The 14,501-nt window shown below is 48.5% G+C and overlaps 1 protein-coding gene and 1 long non-coding RNA gene across 2 annotated transcripts in view; one reads left to right on the forward strand and one right to left on the reverse strand.

The window, feature by feature from the left end:
* Positions 1 to 10,002, reverse strand: part of LOC140430008 (uncharacterized) — a 28,667-nt gene extending 18,665 nt beyond the window's left edge. The window contains exon 1 of the long non-coding RNA XR_011949270.1: positions 9,409 to 10,002. This is a non-coding gene — a long non-coding RNA (uncharacterized lncRNA). The remainder of the gene's footprint in view (positions 1 to 9,408) is intronic.
* LOC140430115 (uncharacterized) overlaps positions 1 to 14,501 on the forward strand; it is an 820,575-nt gene that overhangs the window by 480,721 nt on the left and 325,353 nt on the right. The gene's annotated exons all lie outside the window — the stretch shown is intronic.

Raw genomic sequence — 14,501 nt, forward strand, 5'->3', positions numbered from 1 at the left:
CAATGGAGAAGTGCAGTAGTTATGTGGTCTAAAGTAACTGCTTTGGGAAAGAGAAAACAAGGTATGGCATTGGCTCTTTCTGTACCATATGGCAGTAAAATCCGAAACAAAGTGCTTTCTGAGCTGGAATTGGAAGAGTTAGACTCAGAAGAAGGTCTGGAGACTTTAGTACATTATATGGATAAGATTTATAAGAAAGATGACTTGTTAAGTGCCTATGAAGCACGGTTGGATTTTGATAAGTTCCGGAAAATGGAAGATATCTCCATGGAAGACTATATAATGGAATTTGACAGACTATATAAAAGGCTGCAGAAACACAATCTGGAATTTCCACAGTCTGTGTTGGCGTTTAAATTACTTGACTGTGCTAGAGTGAGCAACATGGATAGGCTCCTGGTTTTGACAGGAGTTCAGTTTACTGATAAGGATACCTTATTTGAACAGATGACAAAAGCTTTACAAATGTTTCTGGGGAAACATTCGATTCCGATGGCTCTGATGACCCAAATAGGTCAGCCTGCAATAAGGCAGAATATGGAAGATACACTAGTAACAGGATGGCGAAATCGTATGGCTACGAACAGGGCTCAAGAATATAGACAGAGACCGAGACAAGGAAATTATGAAGACAGAAACCCAGTTAGAACCTACAATAGGAAGATGAACCCCAGAAATGCACGGGGCATGATAAATCGATGTTTTCGATGTGACTCTCATTATGCTTTCAACTGTCCTGTGACAAGGAGATCCAAAGACTCTTAACCTTCTGAGAGAAGAAATTCCTCATTTCAGTCACAAATGCCCTCTGGTCCTAGACTCTCTCATGAGAGGAAACATCCTTTCAGCATTTACCCTGTCAAGCACCTTAAGTATAAGTTTCAATTAGATCACCTCTCATTCTTTTAAATTCCAATTGGTAGAGTCCCAACCTGTTTAACCTTTGCTCATAAGCCCATCCCTCCGTACCTGGGGTCAGCCCCGTGAACCTTCTCTGAACCGCCTCCAATGAAATAATATCTTTCCTTAAATAAGGGGACCAAAATCGCTCACAGTACTCCAGATGTGTTCTCACCAATACCTTGTACAGTTGGATCAAGACTTCCCTACTCTTATACTCCAACTCACTTGAAAGAAGGCCAACATGCCACTCGCCTTCCTGATTAGCTGATAATAATAACAATCACTTATTGTCGCAAGTAGGCTTCAATGAAGTTACTGTGAAAAGCCCCTAGTCGCCACATTCTGGCACCTGTTTGGGGAGGCTGGAATGGGAATTGAACCCGTGCTGCTGGTCTTGTTCTGCATTACAAGCCAGCTGTTTAGCCCACTGTGCTAAACCAGTCCCTGCACCAGTGTGCTAGTATTCTGTGTTTTATGCACAAGTACCCCAAAGTCCCTTTGTGTTGCAGTTTTCTGCAGTTTGTCTCCATTTAAATAGTACTCTGTTCTTTTGTTCTCCCTCCCAAAGTCCAACAGGTTTGTTTCAAATCACTAGCTTTCGGAGCACAGCTCCTTCCGTGGGCAGCACGGTAGCACAAGTGGCTAGCATTGTGGCTTCACAGAGCCAGGGTCCCAGGTTCGATTCCCCGCTGGGTCACTGTCTGTGCGGAGTCTGCACTTTCTCCCCATGTCTGTGTGGGTTTCCTCCGGGTGCTCCTGTTTCCTCCCACAATCCAAAGACGTGCAGGTTAGGTGGATTGGCCATGATAAATTGCCCTTCGTGACCAAAAAGGGTAGGAGGGGTTATTGGGTTACGGGTATAGGGTGGAAATGAGGGCTTAAATGGGTTGGTGCAGACTCGATGGGCCGAATGGCCTCCTTCTGCACTGGATGTTCTATGTTCAGGTGAATAAAGGCGTGGGTTCCACAAACACATATATAGACAAATTCAATGATGCAAGATGATACTTTGAATGCGAGTCTTTGCCGGTAATTAAATCTTTACAGGTCCAGACGGTGCGACTGGAGAGAGAGATAATCACAGGTTAACGAGGTGTGAATTGTTTCAAGCCAGGACAGTTGGTAGGATTTCGCAAGCCCAGACCAGATGGTGGGGGGTGAATGTAATGCGACATGAATCCAAGGTCCCGTTTGAGGTCGTACTCATGTGTGCGGAACTTAGCTATCAGTTTCTGCTCGGCGATTCTGTGTTGTCGTTTGAGAACGCTTACCCGAAGATCAGAGGCTGAATGCCCTTAACTGCTGAAGTGTTCCTGACCGGCAGGGAACATTCCTGCCTGGCGATTGTCGCGTGATGTCCGTTCATTCATTGTCGCAGCATCTGCATGGTCTCACCTATGTACCACGCTTCGGGACATCCTTTCCTGCAGCGTATGAGGTAGACAACGGTGGCTGAGTAGCACAAGTATGTACCACGTACCTGGTGGGTGGGGTTCTCACGTGTAATGGTGGTACCCATGTCGATGCTATGGCATTTCTTACAGAGGTTGCTATGGCAGGGCTGTGTGGTGTCGTGGTCACTGTTCTCCTGAAGGCTGGTTAGTTTGCTGCAAACAATAGTCTGTTTGAGGTTGCGCGGTTGTTTGAAGGCAAGTAGTGAGGTGGTGGGGATGGTCTTGGCAAGACGTTCGTCTTCATCGAGGACCTGTTGAAGGCTGCAAAGAAGATGTCGTAGTTTCTCCGCTCCAGGGAAGTACTGAACGACGAAGGGTATTCTGTCGGTTGTGTCCTGCGTTAACTTATCAATATCGCTTTGCAAACTGTTTGTACCCTTTCGCAACTTACCTTTCCACCTATTTTTGTGTTATCTGCAAATTTAGCTCCAGTATATTTGCTTCCTTTCTCGAGGTCATTAATATATATTGTAAACAGTTGTGGTCCCAGCACTGATCCCTATGGAATGGAATGCATCTGGTCACAGGCAGCCAAACTGAAAAATAACCCCATATCCCCACTCGCAGTTTCCTGTCTATCAGTCAATTCTCTATCAATGCCAATATACTAACTCCAGTTAGTTCTGTGCTGTATTTTCTATGTTCTATGTTCTATATTGCAAAGGCCAGCTAATTTTAAGCATTGCCATTGGAAGTAATAGAAGCAAATTTGGAAAATTATAATCTTATCAAGCAGGATTGCATGAATTCATGAAATGGAAACATGCGTGACTAATTTATTGGAGTTTTTCAAGGAAGCTGAACCAGAGTGGATAGAGGTGAACCAGTAGATGTGTTGTACTCGGAATTCCTGGAGGCGCCCGACAAGGTGCCTGACTAAAGATCATGGGCAGGATTTAACTAAATGAGTACAAAGCCCCATAGTGAGCGCGTTTAGCTGCATGTTTCCCCACGCTCGCAGCACCGAGGAACACAACACTATAAAATGTCACACTGGTTCAATTGGGGGCCTCAGCAGGGAACGCGTGGTGAGTCCACTCATAGTCCAGTTTTGTGCACTGAGGAACTCCTCAGTGTCGAGAGAGATTGGGACACCATTTAATCATTGAGCTCCCAAAGCGATCTCCGACCACTCCAAGCCTCAACACACATGGAAGGATCCCCCGTATCTCTCCAACATACACATAGGGCACCTATGGCCCGATTGCCACCATTCAAAAAATGCCAACTTGGCATCTTGGCAATGCCCTTGCCAGCTGGCACTGTCACCTAGGCGCCTTAGCAGTGTCAGGCTGGCACCCAAGTGGTGCTGTCAGGGTGCCAAGTTGGCACTACAAGGATGCCCAGGTAGCACCAGCAGTGTTAGGGTACCACCATGCCCAAACAGCATGCATCTGGGGGCCTCCGATCCCCTGGGAGACCCCCATGGGTGCTCTTCAATCTGGTCCCCGTTTGTGGAGACCAGTACTGAACGGCGTCGCCCAAGGTCTCTAAGGCAAAGGGGCTAGGTCCCAACGCTTCTGGTTCCTCAAGAAACTGCATATTAAAGTGAGACTAGCTGTCTCACTTTAATATGTAGGTTTGCCTAAAAGTGAACCCACCCACAATGGGTAGCATTTACATCGCAATGTCTCACGAGATCACTCTAGATCTCGCGAGGCATTGTGAACTGGGTAGATCCCCTGAATGGGGTCGCCCAGATTCTATCAGCTGGGCTGTGCTGCAGTGAGTGGAGTTTCAAGTGCAGCGTGTCCATTCGATTGCATCATAAGTCATAGAATAAGAGCCAAAGGGCAAAAGATATGTTGGAACATAGAACATAGAAAATACAGCAGAGAACAGGCCCTGCGGCCCACGATGTTGTGCCGAACCTTTGTCCTAGATTAATCATAGATTATCATTGAATTTACAGTGCAGAAGGAGGCCATTCGGCCCTTTGAGTCTGCACCGGCTCTTGGAAAGAGCACCCTACCCAAACTCAACACCAAGGGCAATTTGGACATTAAGGGCAATTTATCTTTGGCCAATTCACCTAACCCGCACATCCTTGGACTGTGGGAGGAAACCGGAGCACCCGAAGGAAACCCACGCAGACACGGGGAGGACGTGCAGACTCCGCACAGTGACCCAAGCCGGAATCGAACCTGGGACCCTGGAGCTGTGAAGCAATTGTGCTATCCACAATGCTACCGTGCTGCCCTTGAGAACAAATAAATCTACACTATATCATTTTACCGTAATCCATGTACCTATCCAATAGCTGCTTGAAGGTCCCTAATGTTTCCGACTCAACTACTTCCACAGGCAGTGCATTCCATGCCCCCACTACTCTCTGGGTAAAGAACCTACCTCTGATATCCCTCCTATATCTTCCACCTTTCACCTTAAATTTATGTCCCCTTGTAATGGTTTGTTCCACCCGGGGAAAAAGTCTCGGACTGTCTACTCTATCTATTCCCCTGATCATCTTATAAACCTCTATCAAGTCGCCCCTCATCCTTCTCCGTTCTAATGAGAAAAGGCCTAGCACCCTCAACCTTTCCTCGTAAGACCTACTCTCCATTCCAGGCACCATCCTGGTAAATCTTCTTTGCACCTTTTCCAAAGCTTCCACATCCTTCCTAAAATGAGGCGACCAAAACTGTACACAATACTCCAAATGTGGCCTTACCAAAGTTTTGTACAGCTGCATCATCACCTCACGGCTCTTAAATTCAATCCCTCTGTTAATGAACGCGAGCACACCATAGGCCTTCTTCAAAGCTCTATCCACTTGAGTGGCAACTTTCAAAGATGTGTGAACATAGACCCCAAGATCTCTCTGCTCCTCCACATTGCCAAGAACTCTACCGTTAACCCTGTATTCCGCATTCATATTTGTCCTTCCAAAATGGACAACCTCACACTTTTTAGGGTTAAACTCCATCTGCCACTTCTCAGCCCAGCTCTGCATCCTATCTATGTCTCTTTGCAGCCGACAACAGCCCTCCTCACTATCCACAACTCCACCAATCTTCGTATCGTCTGCAAATTTACTGACCCGCCCTTCAACTCCCTCATCCAAGTCATTAACGAAAATCACAAACAGCAGAGGACCCAGAACTGATCCCTGCGGTACGCCACTGGTAACTGGGATCCAGGCTGAATATTTGCCATCCACCACCACTCTCTGACTTCAATCGGTTAGCCAGTTTGTTATCCAACTGGCCAAATTTCCCACTATCCCATGCCTCCTTACTTTCTGCATAAGCTTACCATGGGGAACTTTATGAAATGCCTTACTAAAATCCATGTACACTACATCCACTGCTTTACCTTCATCCACATGCTTGGTCACCTCCTCAAAGAATTCAATAAGATTTGTAAGGCAAGACCTACCCCTCACAAATCCATGCTGACTATCCCTAATCAAGCAGTGTCTTTCCAGATGCTCAGAAATCCTATCCTTCAGTACCCTTTCCATGACTTTGCCTACCACCGAAGTAAGACTAACTGGCCTGTAATTCCCAGGGTTATCCCTAGTCCCTTTTTTGAACAGGGGCACGACATTCGCCACTCTCCAATCCCCTGGTACCACCCCTGTTGACAGTGAGGACGAAAGGATCATTGCCAACGGCTCTGCAATTTCATCTCTTGCTTCCCATAGAATCCTTGGATATATCCCGTCAGGCCCGGGGGACTTGTCTATCCTCAAGTTTTTCAAAATGCCCAACACATCTTCCTTCCTAACAAGTATTTCCTCTAGCTTACCAATCTGTTTCACACTGTCCTCTCCAACAATATCGCCCCTCTCATTTGTAAATACAGAAGAAAAGTACTCGTTCAAGACCTCTCCTATCTCTTCAGACTCAATACACAATCTCCCGCTACTGTCCTTGATCGGACCTACCCTCGCTCTAGTCATTCTCATATTTCTCACATATGTGTAAAAGGCCTTGGGGTTTTCCTTGATCCTACCCGCCAAAGATTGTTCATGCCCTCTCTTAGCTCTCCTAATCCCTTTCTTCAGTTCCCTCCTGGCTATCTTGTATCCCTCCAATGCCCTGTCTGAACCTTGTTTCCTCAGCCTTACATAAGTCACCTTTTTCCTCTTAACAAGACATTCAACCTCTCTTGTCAACCATGGTTCCCTCACTCGACCATCTCTTCCCTGCCTGACAGGGACATACATATCAAGGACACGTAGCACCTGTTCCTTGAACAAGTTCCACATTTCACTTGTGTCCTTCCCTGCCAGCCTATGTTCCCAACTTATGCACTTCAATTCTTGTCTGACAACATCGTATTTACCCTTCCCCCAATTGTAAACCTTGCCCTGTTGCACGTACCTATCCCTCTCCATTACTAAAGTGAAAGTCACAGAATTGTGGTCACTATCTCCAAAATGCTCCCCCACTAACAAATCTATCACTTGCCCTGGTTCATTACCCAGTACTAAATCCAATATTGCCCCTCCTCTGGTCGGACAATCTACATACTGTGTTAGAAAAGCTTCCTGGACACACTGCACAAACACCACCCCATCCAAACTATTTGATCTAAAGAGTTTCCACTCTATATTTGGGAAGTTAAAGTCGCCCATGACTACTACCCTATGACTTCTGCACCTTTCCAAAATCTGTTTCCCAATCTGTTCCTCCACATCTCTGCTACTATTGGGGGGCCTATAGAAAACTCCTAACAAGGTGACTGCTCCTTTCCTATTTCTGACTTCAACCCATACTACCTCAATACGGTGATACTCCTCGAACTGCCTTTCTGCAGCTGTTATACTATCTCTAATTAATAATGCCACCCCCCCACCTCTTTTACCACCCTCCCTAATCTTATTGAAACATCTATAACCAGGGATGTCCAACAACCATTTCTGCCCCTCTTCTATCCAAGTTTCCGTGATGGCCACCACATCGTAGTCCCAAGTACCGATCCATGCCTTAAGTTCACCCACCTTATTCCTGATGCTTCTTGCGTTGAAGTATACACACTTCAACCCATCTCCGTGCCTGCAAGTACTCTCCTTTGTCAGTGTTCCCTTCCCCACTGCCTCATTACACGCTTTGGCATCCTGAATATCGGCTTCCTTAGTTGCTGGACTACAAATCCGGTTCCCATTCCCCTGCCAAATTAGTTTAAACCCTCCCGAAGAGTACTAGAAAACCTCCCTCCCAGGATATTGGTGCCCCTCTGGTTCAGATGCAACCCGTCCTGCTTGTACAGGTCCCACCTTCCCCAGAATGCGCTCCAATTATCCAAATACCTGAAGCCCTCCCTCCTACACCATTCCTGCAGCCACGTGTTCAACTGCACTCTCTCCCTATTCCTAGCCTCGCTATCACGTGGCACCGGCAACAAACCAGAGATGACAACTCTGTCTGTCCTGGCTTTTAACTTCCAGCCTAACTCCCTAAACTTGTTTATTACCTCCACACCCCTTTTCCTACCTATGTCGTTGGTACCAATGTGCACCACGACTTCTGGCTGCTCCCCCTCCCCCTTAAGGATCCTGAAGACACGATCCGAGACATCCCTGGCCCTGGCACCCGGGAGGCAACATACCTTCCGGGAGTCTCGCTCGCGACCACAGAATCTCCTATCTATTCCCCTAACCATTGAATCTCCTGCAACTATTGCTTTTCTATTCTCCCCCCTTCCCTTCTGAGCCCCAGAGCCAGACTCAGTGCCAGAGACCTGGCCGCTAGGGCCTTCCCCCGGTAGGTCATCCCCCCCAACAGCATCCAAAACAGTATACTTGCTTTGAAGGGGAACGGCCACGAGGGATCCCTGCACTTTCTGCCTGTTTGTTTTTTTCCCCCTGACTGTAACCCAGCTATTCTTGTCCTGTACCTTGGGTGTGGTTACCTCCTTGTAACTCTTCTCAATCACCCCCTCTGCCTCCCGGATGATCCGAAGTTCATCCAGCTTCAGCTCCAGTTCCCTAACACGGTCTTTGAGGAGCTGAAGTTGGGTGCACTTCCCGCAGGTATAGTCAGTGGGGACACCGGTGGTATCCCTCACCACCCACATCCTACAGGAGGAGCATGTAACTGGCCTAGCCTCCATCCCCTCTTACCTGACAGACTATAGCTGCCCTGTGGACTAACTAGATCTCCGCCCTCCGACCCTGCTCCCAGGCAGCTACACTTTCTGTAAACTCCTGGCTCTCTTCGCACTCTTTGCGGAAATGTCGGAAACAAAATGAAAGGAGCACCTTACTCCCTCCTCACCTAACTCCCTCGGTCACCAAACTCTTACTATAGCACTCAAAAAGCACCAAATTCAGCACTCCCTCAGTCACCAAACTCTTACTATAGCACTCAAAAAGCACCAAATTCAGCACTCAGTGCAAACAAAATAGTATGAGATCATCTCAGATAAGAACAATGAAATGCTTGAAGACCAACTGTCCCACTACCAGTGAGCTGGTCCTTATAATTGTGTATCAAACTTGGTTGGTCAATACCATATGCTTTTAGCATTCTTTGTTTGTGATAAAGAGCACAATTCTTTCTTGCTAAGGGAGTGTAGACCCATGTTATCTGATTTCATTCCTTTGATATTCTGACATTATTTACAAAAGTTAATGATGGGATATAATTACCAATGTTCCCAGGAAGAATATTATTCCATTTGTTCACTGAATCATTCAATCTTGATGTAATTTGACCATTCATAGAAATTGTTTTATTAGCAGTAATTACTCATCTTATCTGAAACAGTAATACTACGGTAAACAATATTTACAATTCTATGTATCATTAAAGACAAATTGCAGTATAGGGTTTTTGAAACATTTGGATTCATTCAATTATCATGGCAAAACAAAAAATTCTGTATGGAAATAAAACATAAATATTTGAGCAATTCATTAAGTTTCATTTTATATATCTATTACCCTAGACTATGCTTTTTGTGAGTGGTCACTTAAATATTCACTTTACACATGGAGTAGCAGTAAATATTCAAAGCAGTTAATGTGGAACCAAGGCTATTTTATTTACTTGCAATAATTACATTGTATATATAGGTAAGTATTTTGATCAGCGTTGCTTACTTTAAAGCTGGGTGATGAAGGATCCAGATTTTTGCTTGGAGTCAGCGCATGAACATCACCACTTCTCAAATTAAAGAACAAAATAATGAATAAAGTGGACCTCTGAGATAAAACAAAATATATTCATTCCGAGTCTCAGAAAGGGTTCCATCATGAAAGGGTGGTAGAGGCAGGACCTTTACAAAAATGAAGAGCATTTAGGTGAGCATTTGAAACGCCACAGCATATAAATGCTGGAAAATGGGATTAGAATAGGTAGGCACTTGATGGTCAGTGCAGACATGATGGGCCAAAGGGCCTCTTTCTGTGCTGTAAAACCCTATGATTCTGTGACCGCAATCTAGTGGCCGCACTGGGAGTGGATGAAAATCCCATTATGGCCGCTGAATCATGCAAGAGGAGCAAAATGGGATTTAAGCCAGCGAGATCTTCCCTGCCGGTGATGCGATCAGGTTTACGCTGGGAACCCAACAGGATACATCACCCAAATGATGGGCAAGCTAGTGGGAAAGGAGGTATTCCCAAACCCACCAGAAATAGACAGCGCGCACAGGTCGCTCCGACCCAAGCCCAAAGCCGGGGACTAGCTCAGAGCAATTATTGCGAAGCTGCACCGCTTCCAAGACTGGGAGAGAATCCTAAAGTGGGCCCGGCAAACGGAACAGAGCACGTGGGAATAAGGGTGTATCAGGACATTGGGACGGACCTGGCCAAAAAAGGGCTGAATCAACAAGGCAAAATCAGCACTGCACAAAAGCAAGGTAAAATTTGGGATGTTATTCCCGGCCAAACTCTGGGTAACATTTGAGGGGAAAGAGCTGTATTTTCACAACGCAGCGGCGGCTGAGGAGTTTGTTAGAGCGAACAAGCTGGGGGAGGAGCACACGCAACCGCAATGAAAGGCATGGGGACGGAAAAGGAAGGGAAAACTGTCATGTTGGGTGTTCTGGTCTACAAACAGGTCAACACGGCTGGAGATGGTGTAACTCTATTTTATTAACAACTCAACTGTAATAACATACTGTAAGCTTGGGTACGTGCATTACTAGCCTATCTGTGGACCCTGTCCTATCACTATGTAGGTGAGGCACTCAGCACATGGTGAATGTCTGAGAGGCAGACTGTGAGCTCTGTGCTCTGAGCTGGCTGCTGCTAGAGTGAGCAGGAACTCTGGTGTCCCCTGTCTTTATAGTGCGTGTGCTCTCACGGTTGATTGGCTGCGATGTTGTGTATGCTGGTTGGTCCTACTGTATGTCCATCAGTGTGTCAGTGTGTGTGATTGCACCATAATATGCTGATGTATATCATGACATCCCCCCTTTTCGCAAAGAATATGTGCCTGCATGAGAATAAATAAAGTGTAGTGAGTGTGTCTGACCATGTGTGTGCATTATTTACATCAATATGTACATGTGGCTATGCTATATACACGGGAAGGTGCCAGGTGTAGAGGAAAACTATCTTACACCAAGAACGAAACAAATGCTATTAACAAACGATGAAAAATTCTTAAACAGTACGGCAGAACAAGTCAGTGAGTCCAATAGTGCAAGGTGTATAAATCAAGTCTTTGGGGTGGGCGACAAATTCGGGTTGACCGCCTCAAAGGTGGTTCAGGATCCACCGGCTGAGGAATGGGCCGGGCCACGGTTGAGTGAGGAGGAGGCAGGGTATCCGGAAGCTCAACAAAGTCCATGTCAGGGACAAAAGGAGGGCGTGGCACTGGTGCAGAATTTCGTAGCGAGCGTGGAACCAGATGAAGGGCACGCCGATTGCAGCGGCGAATGGAGCCATCAGGCAAACGAACCAGAAACGAGCGGGGAGCCACCTGTCTAAGAACCTCAGCGGTTGCCGACCAGCCACCCTCCGGAAGATGTTTGCGGACATGATCTCCAGGCACCAGGTCAGGAAGACCAGTCGCCCGAGCATCATGAGCCGCCTTGTGTTGCTCACGCTCTTGTTGCATCCGCCGAAGTACCGGAGCATGGTCGAGGTCTGGGACGTGAATGGACGGCACAGTGGTCCTGAGGGTGCGACCCATAAGCAGTTGGGACGGCGATAGGCCCGTGGACAGTGGGGCCAAGCGATAGGCCAGCAAGGCGGGCAGAAGTCAGATCCTGCATCAGAAGCCTTGCAGAGGACCCTTTTTACAATGTGGACGCCCTTCTCTGCTTTGCCATTTGACTGAGGGTGTAGGGACTGGACGTCACGTGTGCAAAGTTGTATGCACTAGCGAAGGAAGACCATTCCTGACTCGCGAAGCAGGGGCCATTGTCTGACATCACGGTGAGCGGAATGCCATTGCGAGCAAAGGTCTCCTTACAGGCCCGGATAACAGCCGATGACGTGGTGTCGTGCAGGCGTATGACCTCAGGATAGCTGGAAAAGTAGTCGATGATGATGATGTAGTCCCTGCCGAGCGCATGGAACAGGTCCACGCCCACCTTCGACCAGGGGGACGTGACCAACTCATGGGGCTGAAGGGTCTCACTTGGTTGTGCCGGCTGGAACCGCTGACAGGTGGGGCAATTGAGCACAGTGTTGGCAATGTCCTCATTTATTCCCGGCCAGTATACAGCCTCTCGGGCCCTCCGACGGCACTTCTCAACGCCGAGATGGCCTTCGTGCAGCTGTTCTAAGACAAGCCGGTGCATGCTGAGTGGGATCACGATGCGGTCCAGCTTCAGGAGGGCACCATCTACGACTGCCAAGTCATCCCGAATGTTGTAAAACTGTGGGCATAGTCCCTTGACCCACCCGTCCGTCATGTGGCGCATCACACGTTGCAGAAGCCAGTCAGCCGCAGTCTCACGGCGAATGTGGGCAAGGCATTCGTCAGTGGCCGGCAGATTGGCAGAAGTGAAGGCTACATGTGCGTCGACTTGGCCAATGAACCCCTCTGGGTCGGACGGAGTGTCGACTGCCCTGGACAGAGCGTCTGCTATGATCAGGTCCTTACCCGGGGTGTATACAAGTTGGAAGTTGTACCTCTGGAGTTTGAGCAGAATGCGCTGGAGACGAGGGGTCATGTCATTAAGGTCCTTTTGGATGATGCCAACCAGCAGCCGATGGTCGGTCTCCACAGTGAACTGGGGAAGGCCATACACATAGTCGTGGAACTTGTCAACGCCAGTCAACAGGCCTAGGCACTCCTTCTCAATTTGCGCAGAGCGCTGCTCTGTGGGGGTCATGGCATGTGACGCATAGGCGACAGGGGCCCATGATGAGACGTCATCTCGTTGCAGGAGGACCACCCCAATGCCGGATTGGCTGGCGTCAGTCGAGATCTTCGTCTCTCTTGCAGGATTGACGAACGCCAGTACCGGGGCGGTGGTGAGCTTGACCTTGAGCTCTTCCCATTCATGTTGGTGGATGGGAAGCCACTGGAATTCAGTTGTCTTCCTGACAAGGTGCCGGAGAGCTGTGGTGTGGGAAGCGACGTTAGGGATGAATTTTCCCAGGAAGTTGACCATTCCTAGGAAGCGTAGCACCGCCTTCTTGTCTGTCGGCTTCTGCATAGCCCTGATGGCTGCCACCTTGTCGGCATCCGGCCGCACCTCCAACTGGGAGACGTGGTCCCCCAGGAACTTCAGCTCGGTTTGGCAAAAAGAACATTTGGCTCTGTTGAGGCGCAAGCCCTGGTCCCGCATCCGTTGAAAGACGCGTTGGAAGCGACTGATATGCTCCTGCGGTGTGGTAGACCAAATAATGAAATTGTCCACATAGACGCGCACACCTTCGATGCCCTCCATCATCTGTTCCATGCTGCGATGGAAAACTTCAGAGGCCGATATGATTCCAAATGGCATCCTATTGTAGCAGTATCTGCCAAATTGAGTGTTGAAGGTAAACAGCTTCCTGCTGGACTGATCCAATTGAATCTGCCAGAAGCCCTTTGAGGCATCAAGCTTGGTGAATATTTTTGCCCGAGCCATCTCGCACGTGATCTCCTCACGTTTGGGTATAGGGTAATGTTCCCTCATTATATTGCGATTTTAGTCTTTCGGGTCAATACAGATCCGGAGCTCCCGGAAGGCTTCTTGATGTACACCATGGAGCTGACCCATGCACTTGGCTCCATCACCCGGGAAAGCACTCCTTGGTCCTGAAGGTCCTGCAGCTGCTGCTTGAGGCGGTCCTTGAGGGGTGCTGGGACTCTGCGAGGTGCATGAACTACCGGGGTGGCATCCTGTTTGAGCAGGATTTTGTATGTGTAGGGCAGTGTACCCATGCCCTCGAAAGCATCCTGGTTGTGAGAGAGGATTGAGTTTAGTTGTGCCCTGAATTCCACATCTTGGAAGTCAGACGTGTCTTCTGGAGCGAGAGAGTGTACTCGCTGAACGAGGTAGAGGAGTTTGGACGCCTGTGCGCCTAGCAGAGAGTCTTTTGAAGAGCCCACGATCTCGAAGGGTAGGATGGCTTTACGCGAGTTGTGCGTCACTTAGAGTTGGCACGGCCCCGTGGCGGGGATGACGTTGCCATTATAGTCGACCAGTTGTCAGATGGATGGAAGAATTGCTGGCTTGACCCTCAGGATTTGAAGTGCTGACCATACGAGGAGATTTGCAGAAGCACCCGTGTCCAGGTGGAATGTGATCTGGGATTGGTTGACCGTCAGGGTGGCGCACCACTCGTCGTCCGGATCAATGCTGTGCACCGACAGCGGCTGGTGCGTTCGCCCCGGGACAGCTTGTTCTTGTTGATGACAGCAATGCAGAAAGGCTCCCTGTCCTCAGTGTCACTGATCTGTGTGATGTTGGGATCGGATTCGGTGAACGTGGCTTGAATTGCCCGAACGTTTCTGCGAGGCTGGTTAAACGGGTACGAGTTGGCAGGCTGAGGTGCTCGACAGCAGGCAGCATAGTGGCCAAGTCTGCCACAGCGTAGGCATTGTCGCGCTTTGGCCGGACATTACCGCTTTAAATGGGCGGAGCCACAGTCGCCGCACGTCATGACATCAGTGCGTTCATTGCGCCACCGTGCATGCGCGGTTCGGTCTTGAGCATCGCGTTCCTCTGCGTCAACGTTCCCTCTTTTGGCGCGTACAAGCGCGGGAGGCCTCGGAAAGCGCGCAAAACGGCCGCCCTCCTCCA

Source organism: Scyliorhinus torazame, chromosome 9 (genome assembly GCF_047496885.1).
Source record: "Scyliorhinus torazame isolate Kashiwa2021f chromosome 9, sScyTor2.1, whole genome shotgun sequence".
Taxonomy (NCBI): domain Eukaryota; kingdom Metazoa; phylum Chordata; class Chondrichthyes; order Carcharhiniformes; family Scyliorhinidae; genus Scyliorhinus; species Scyliorhinus torazame.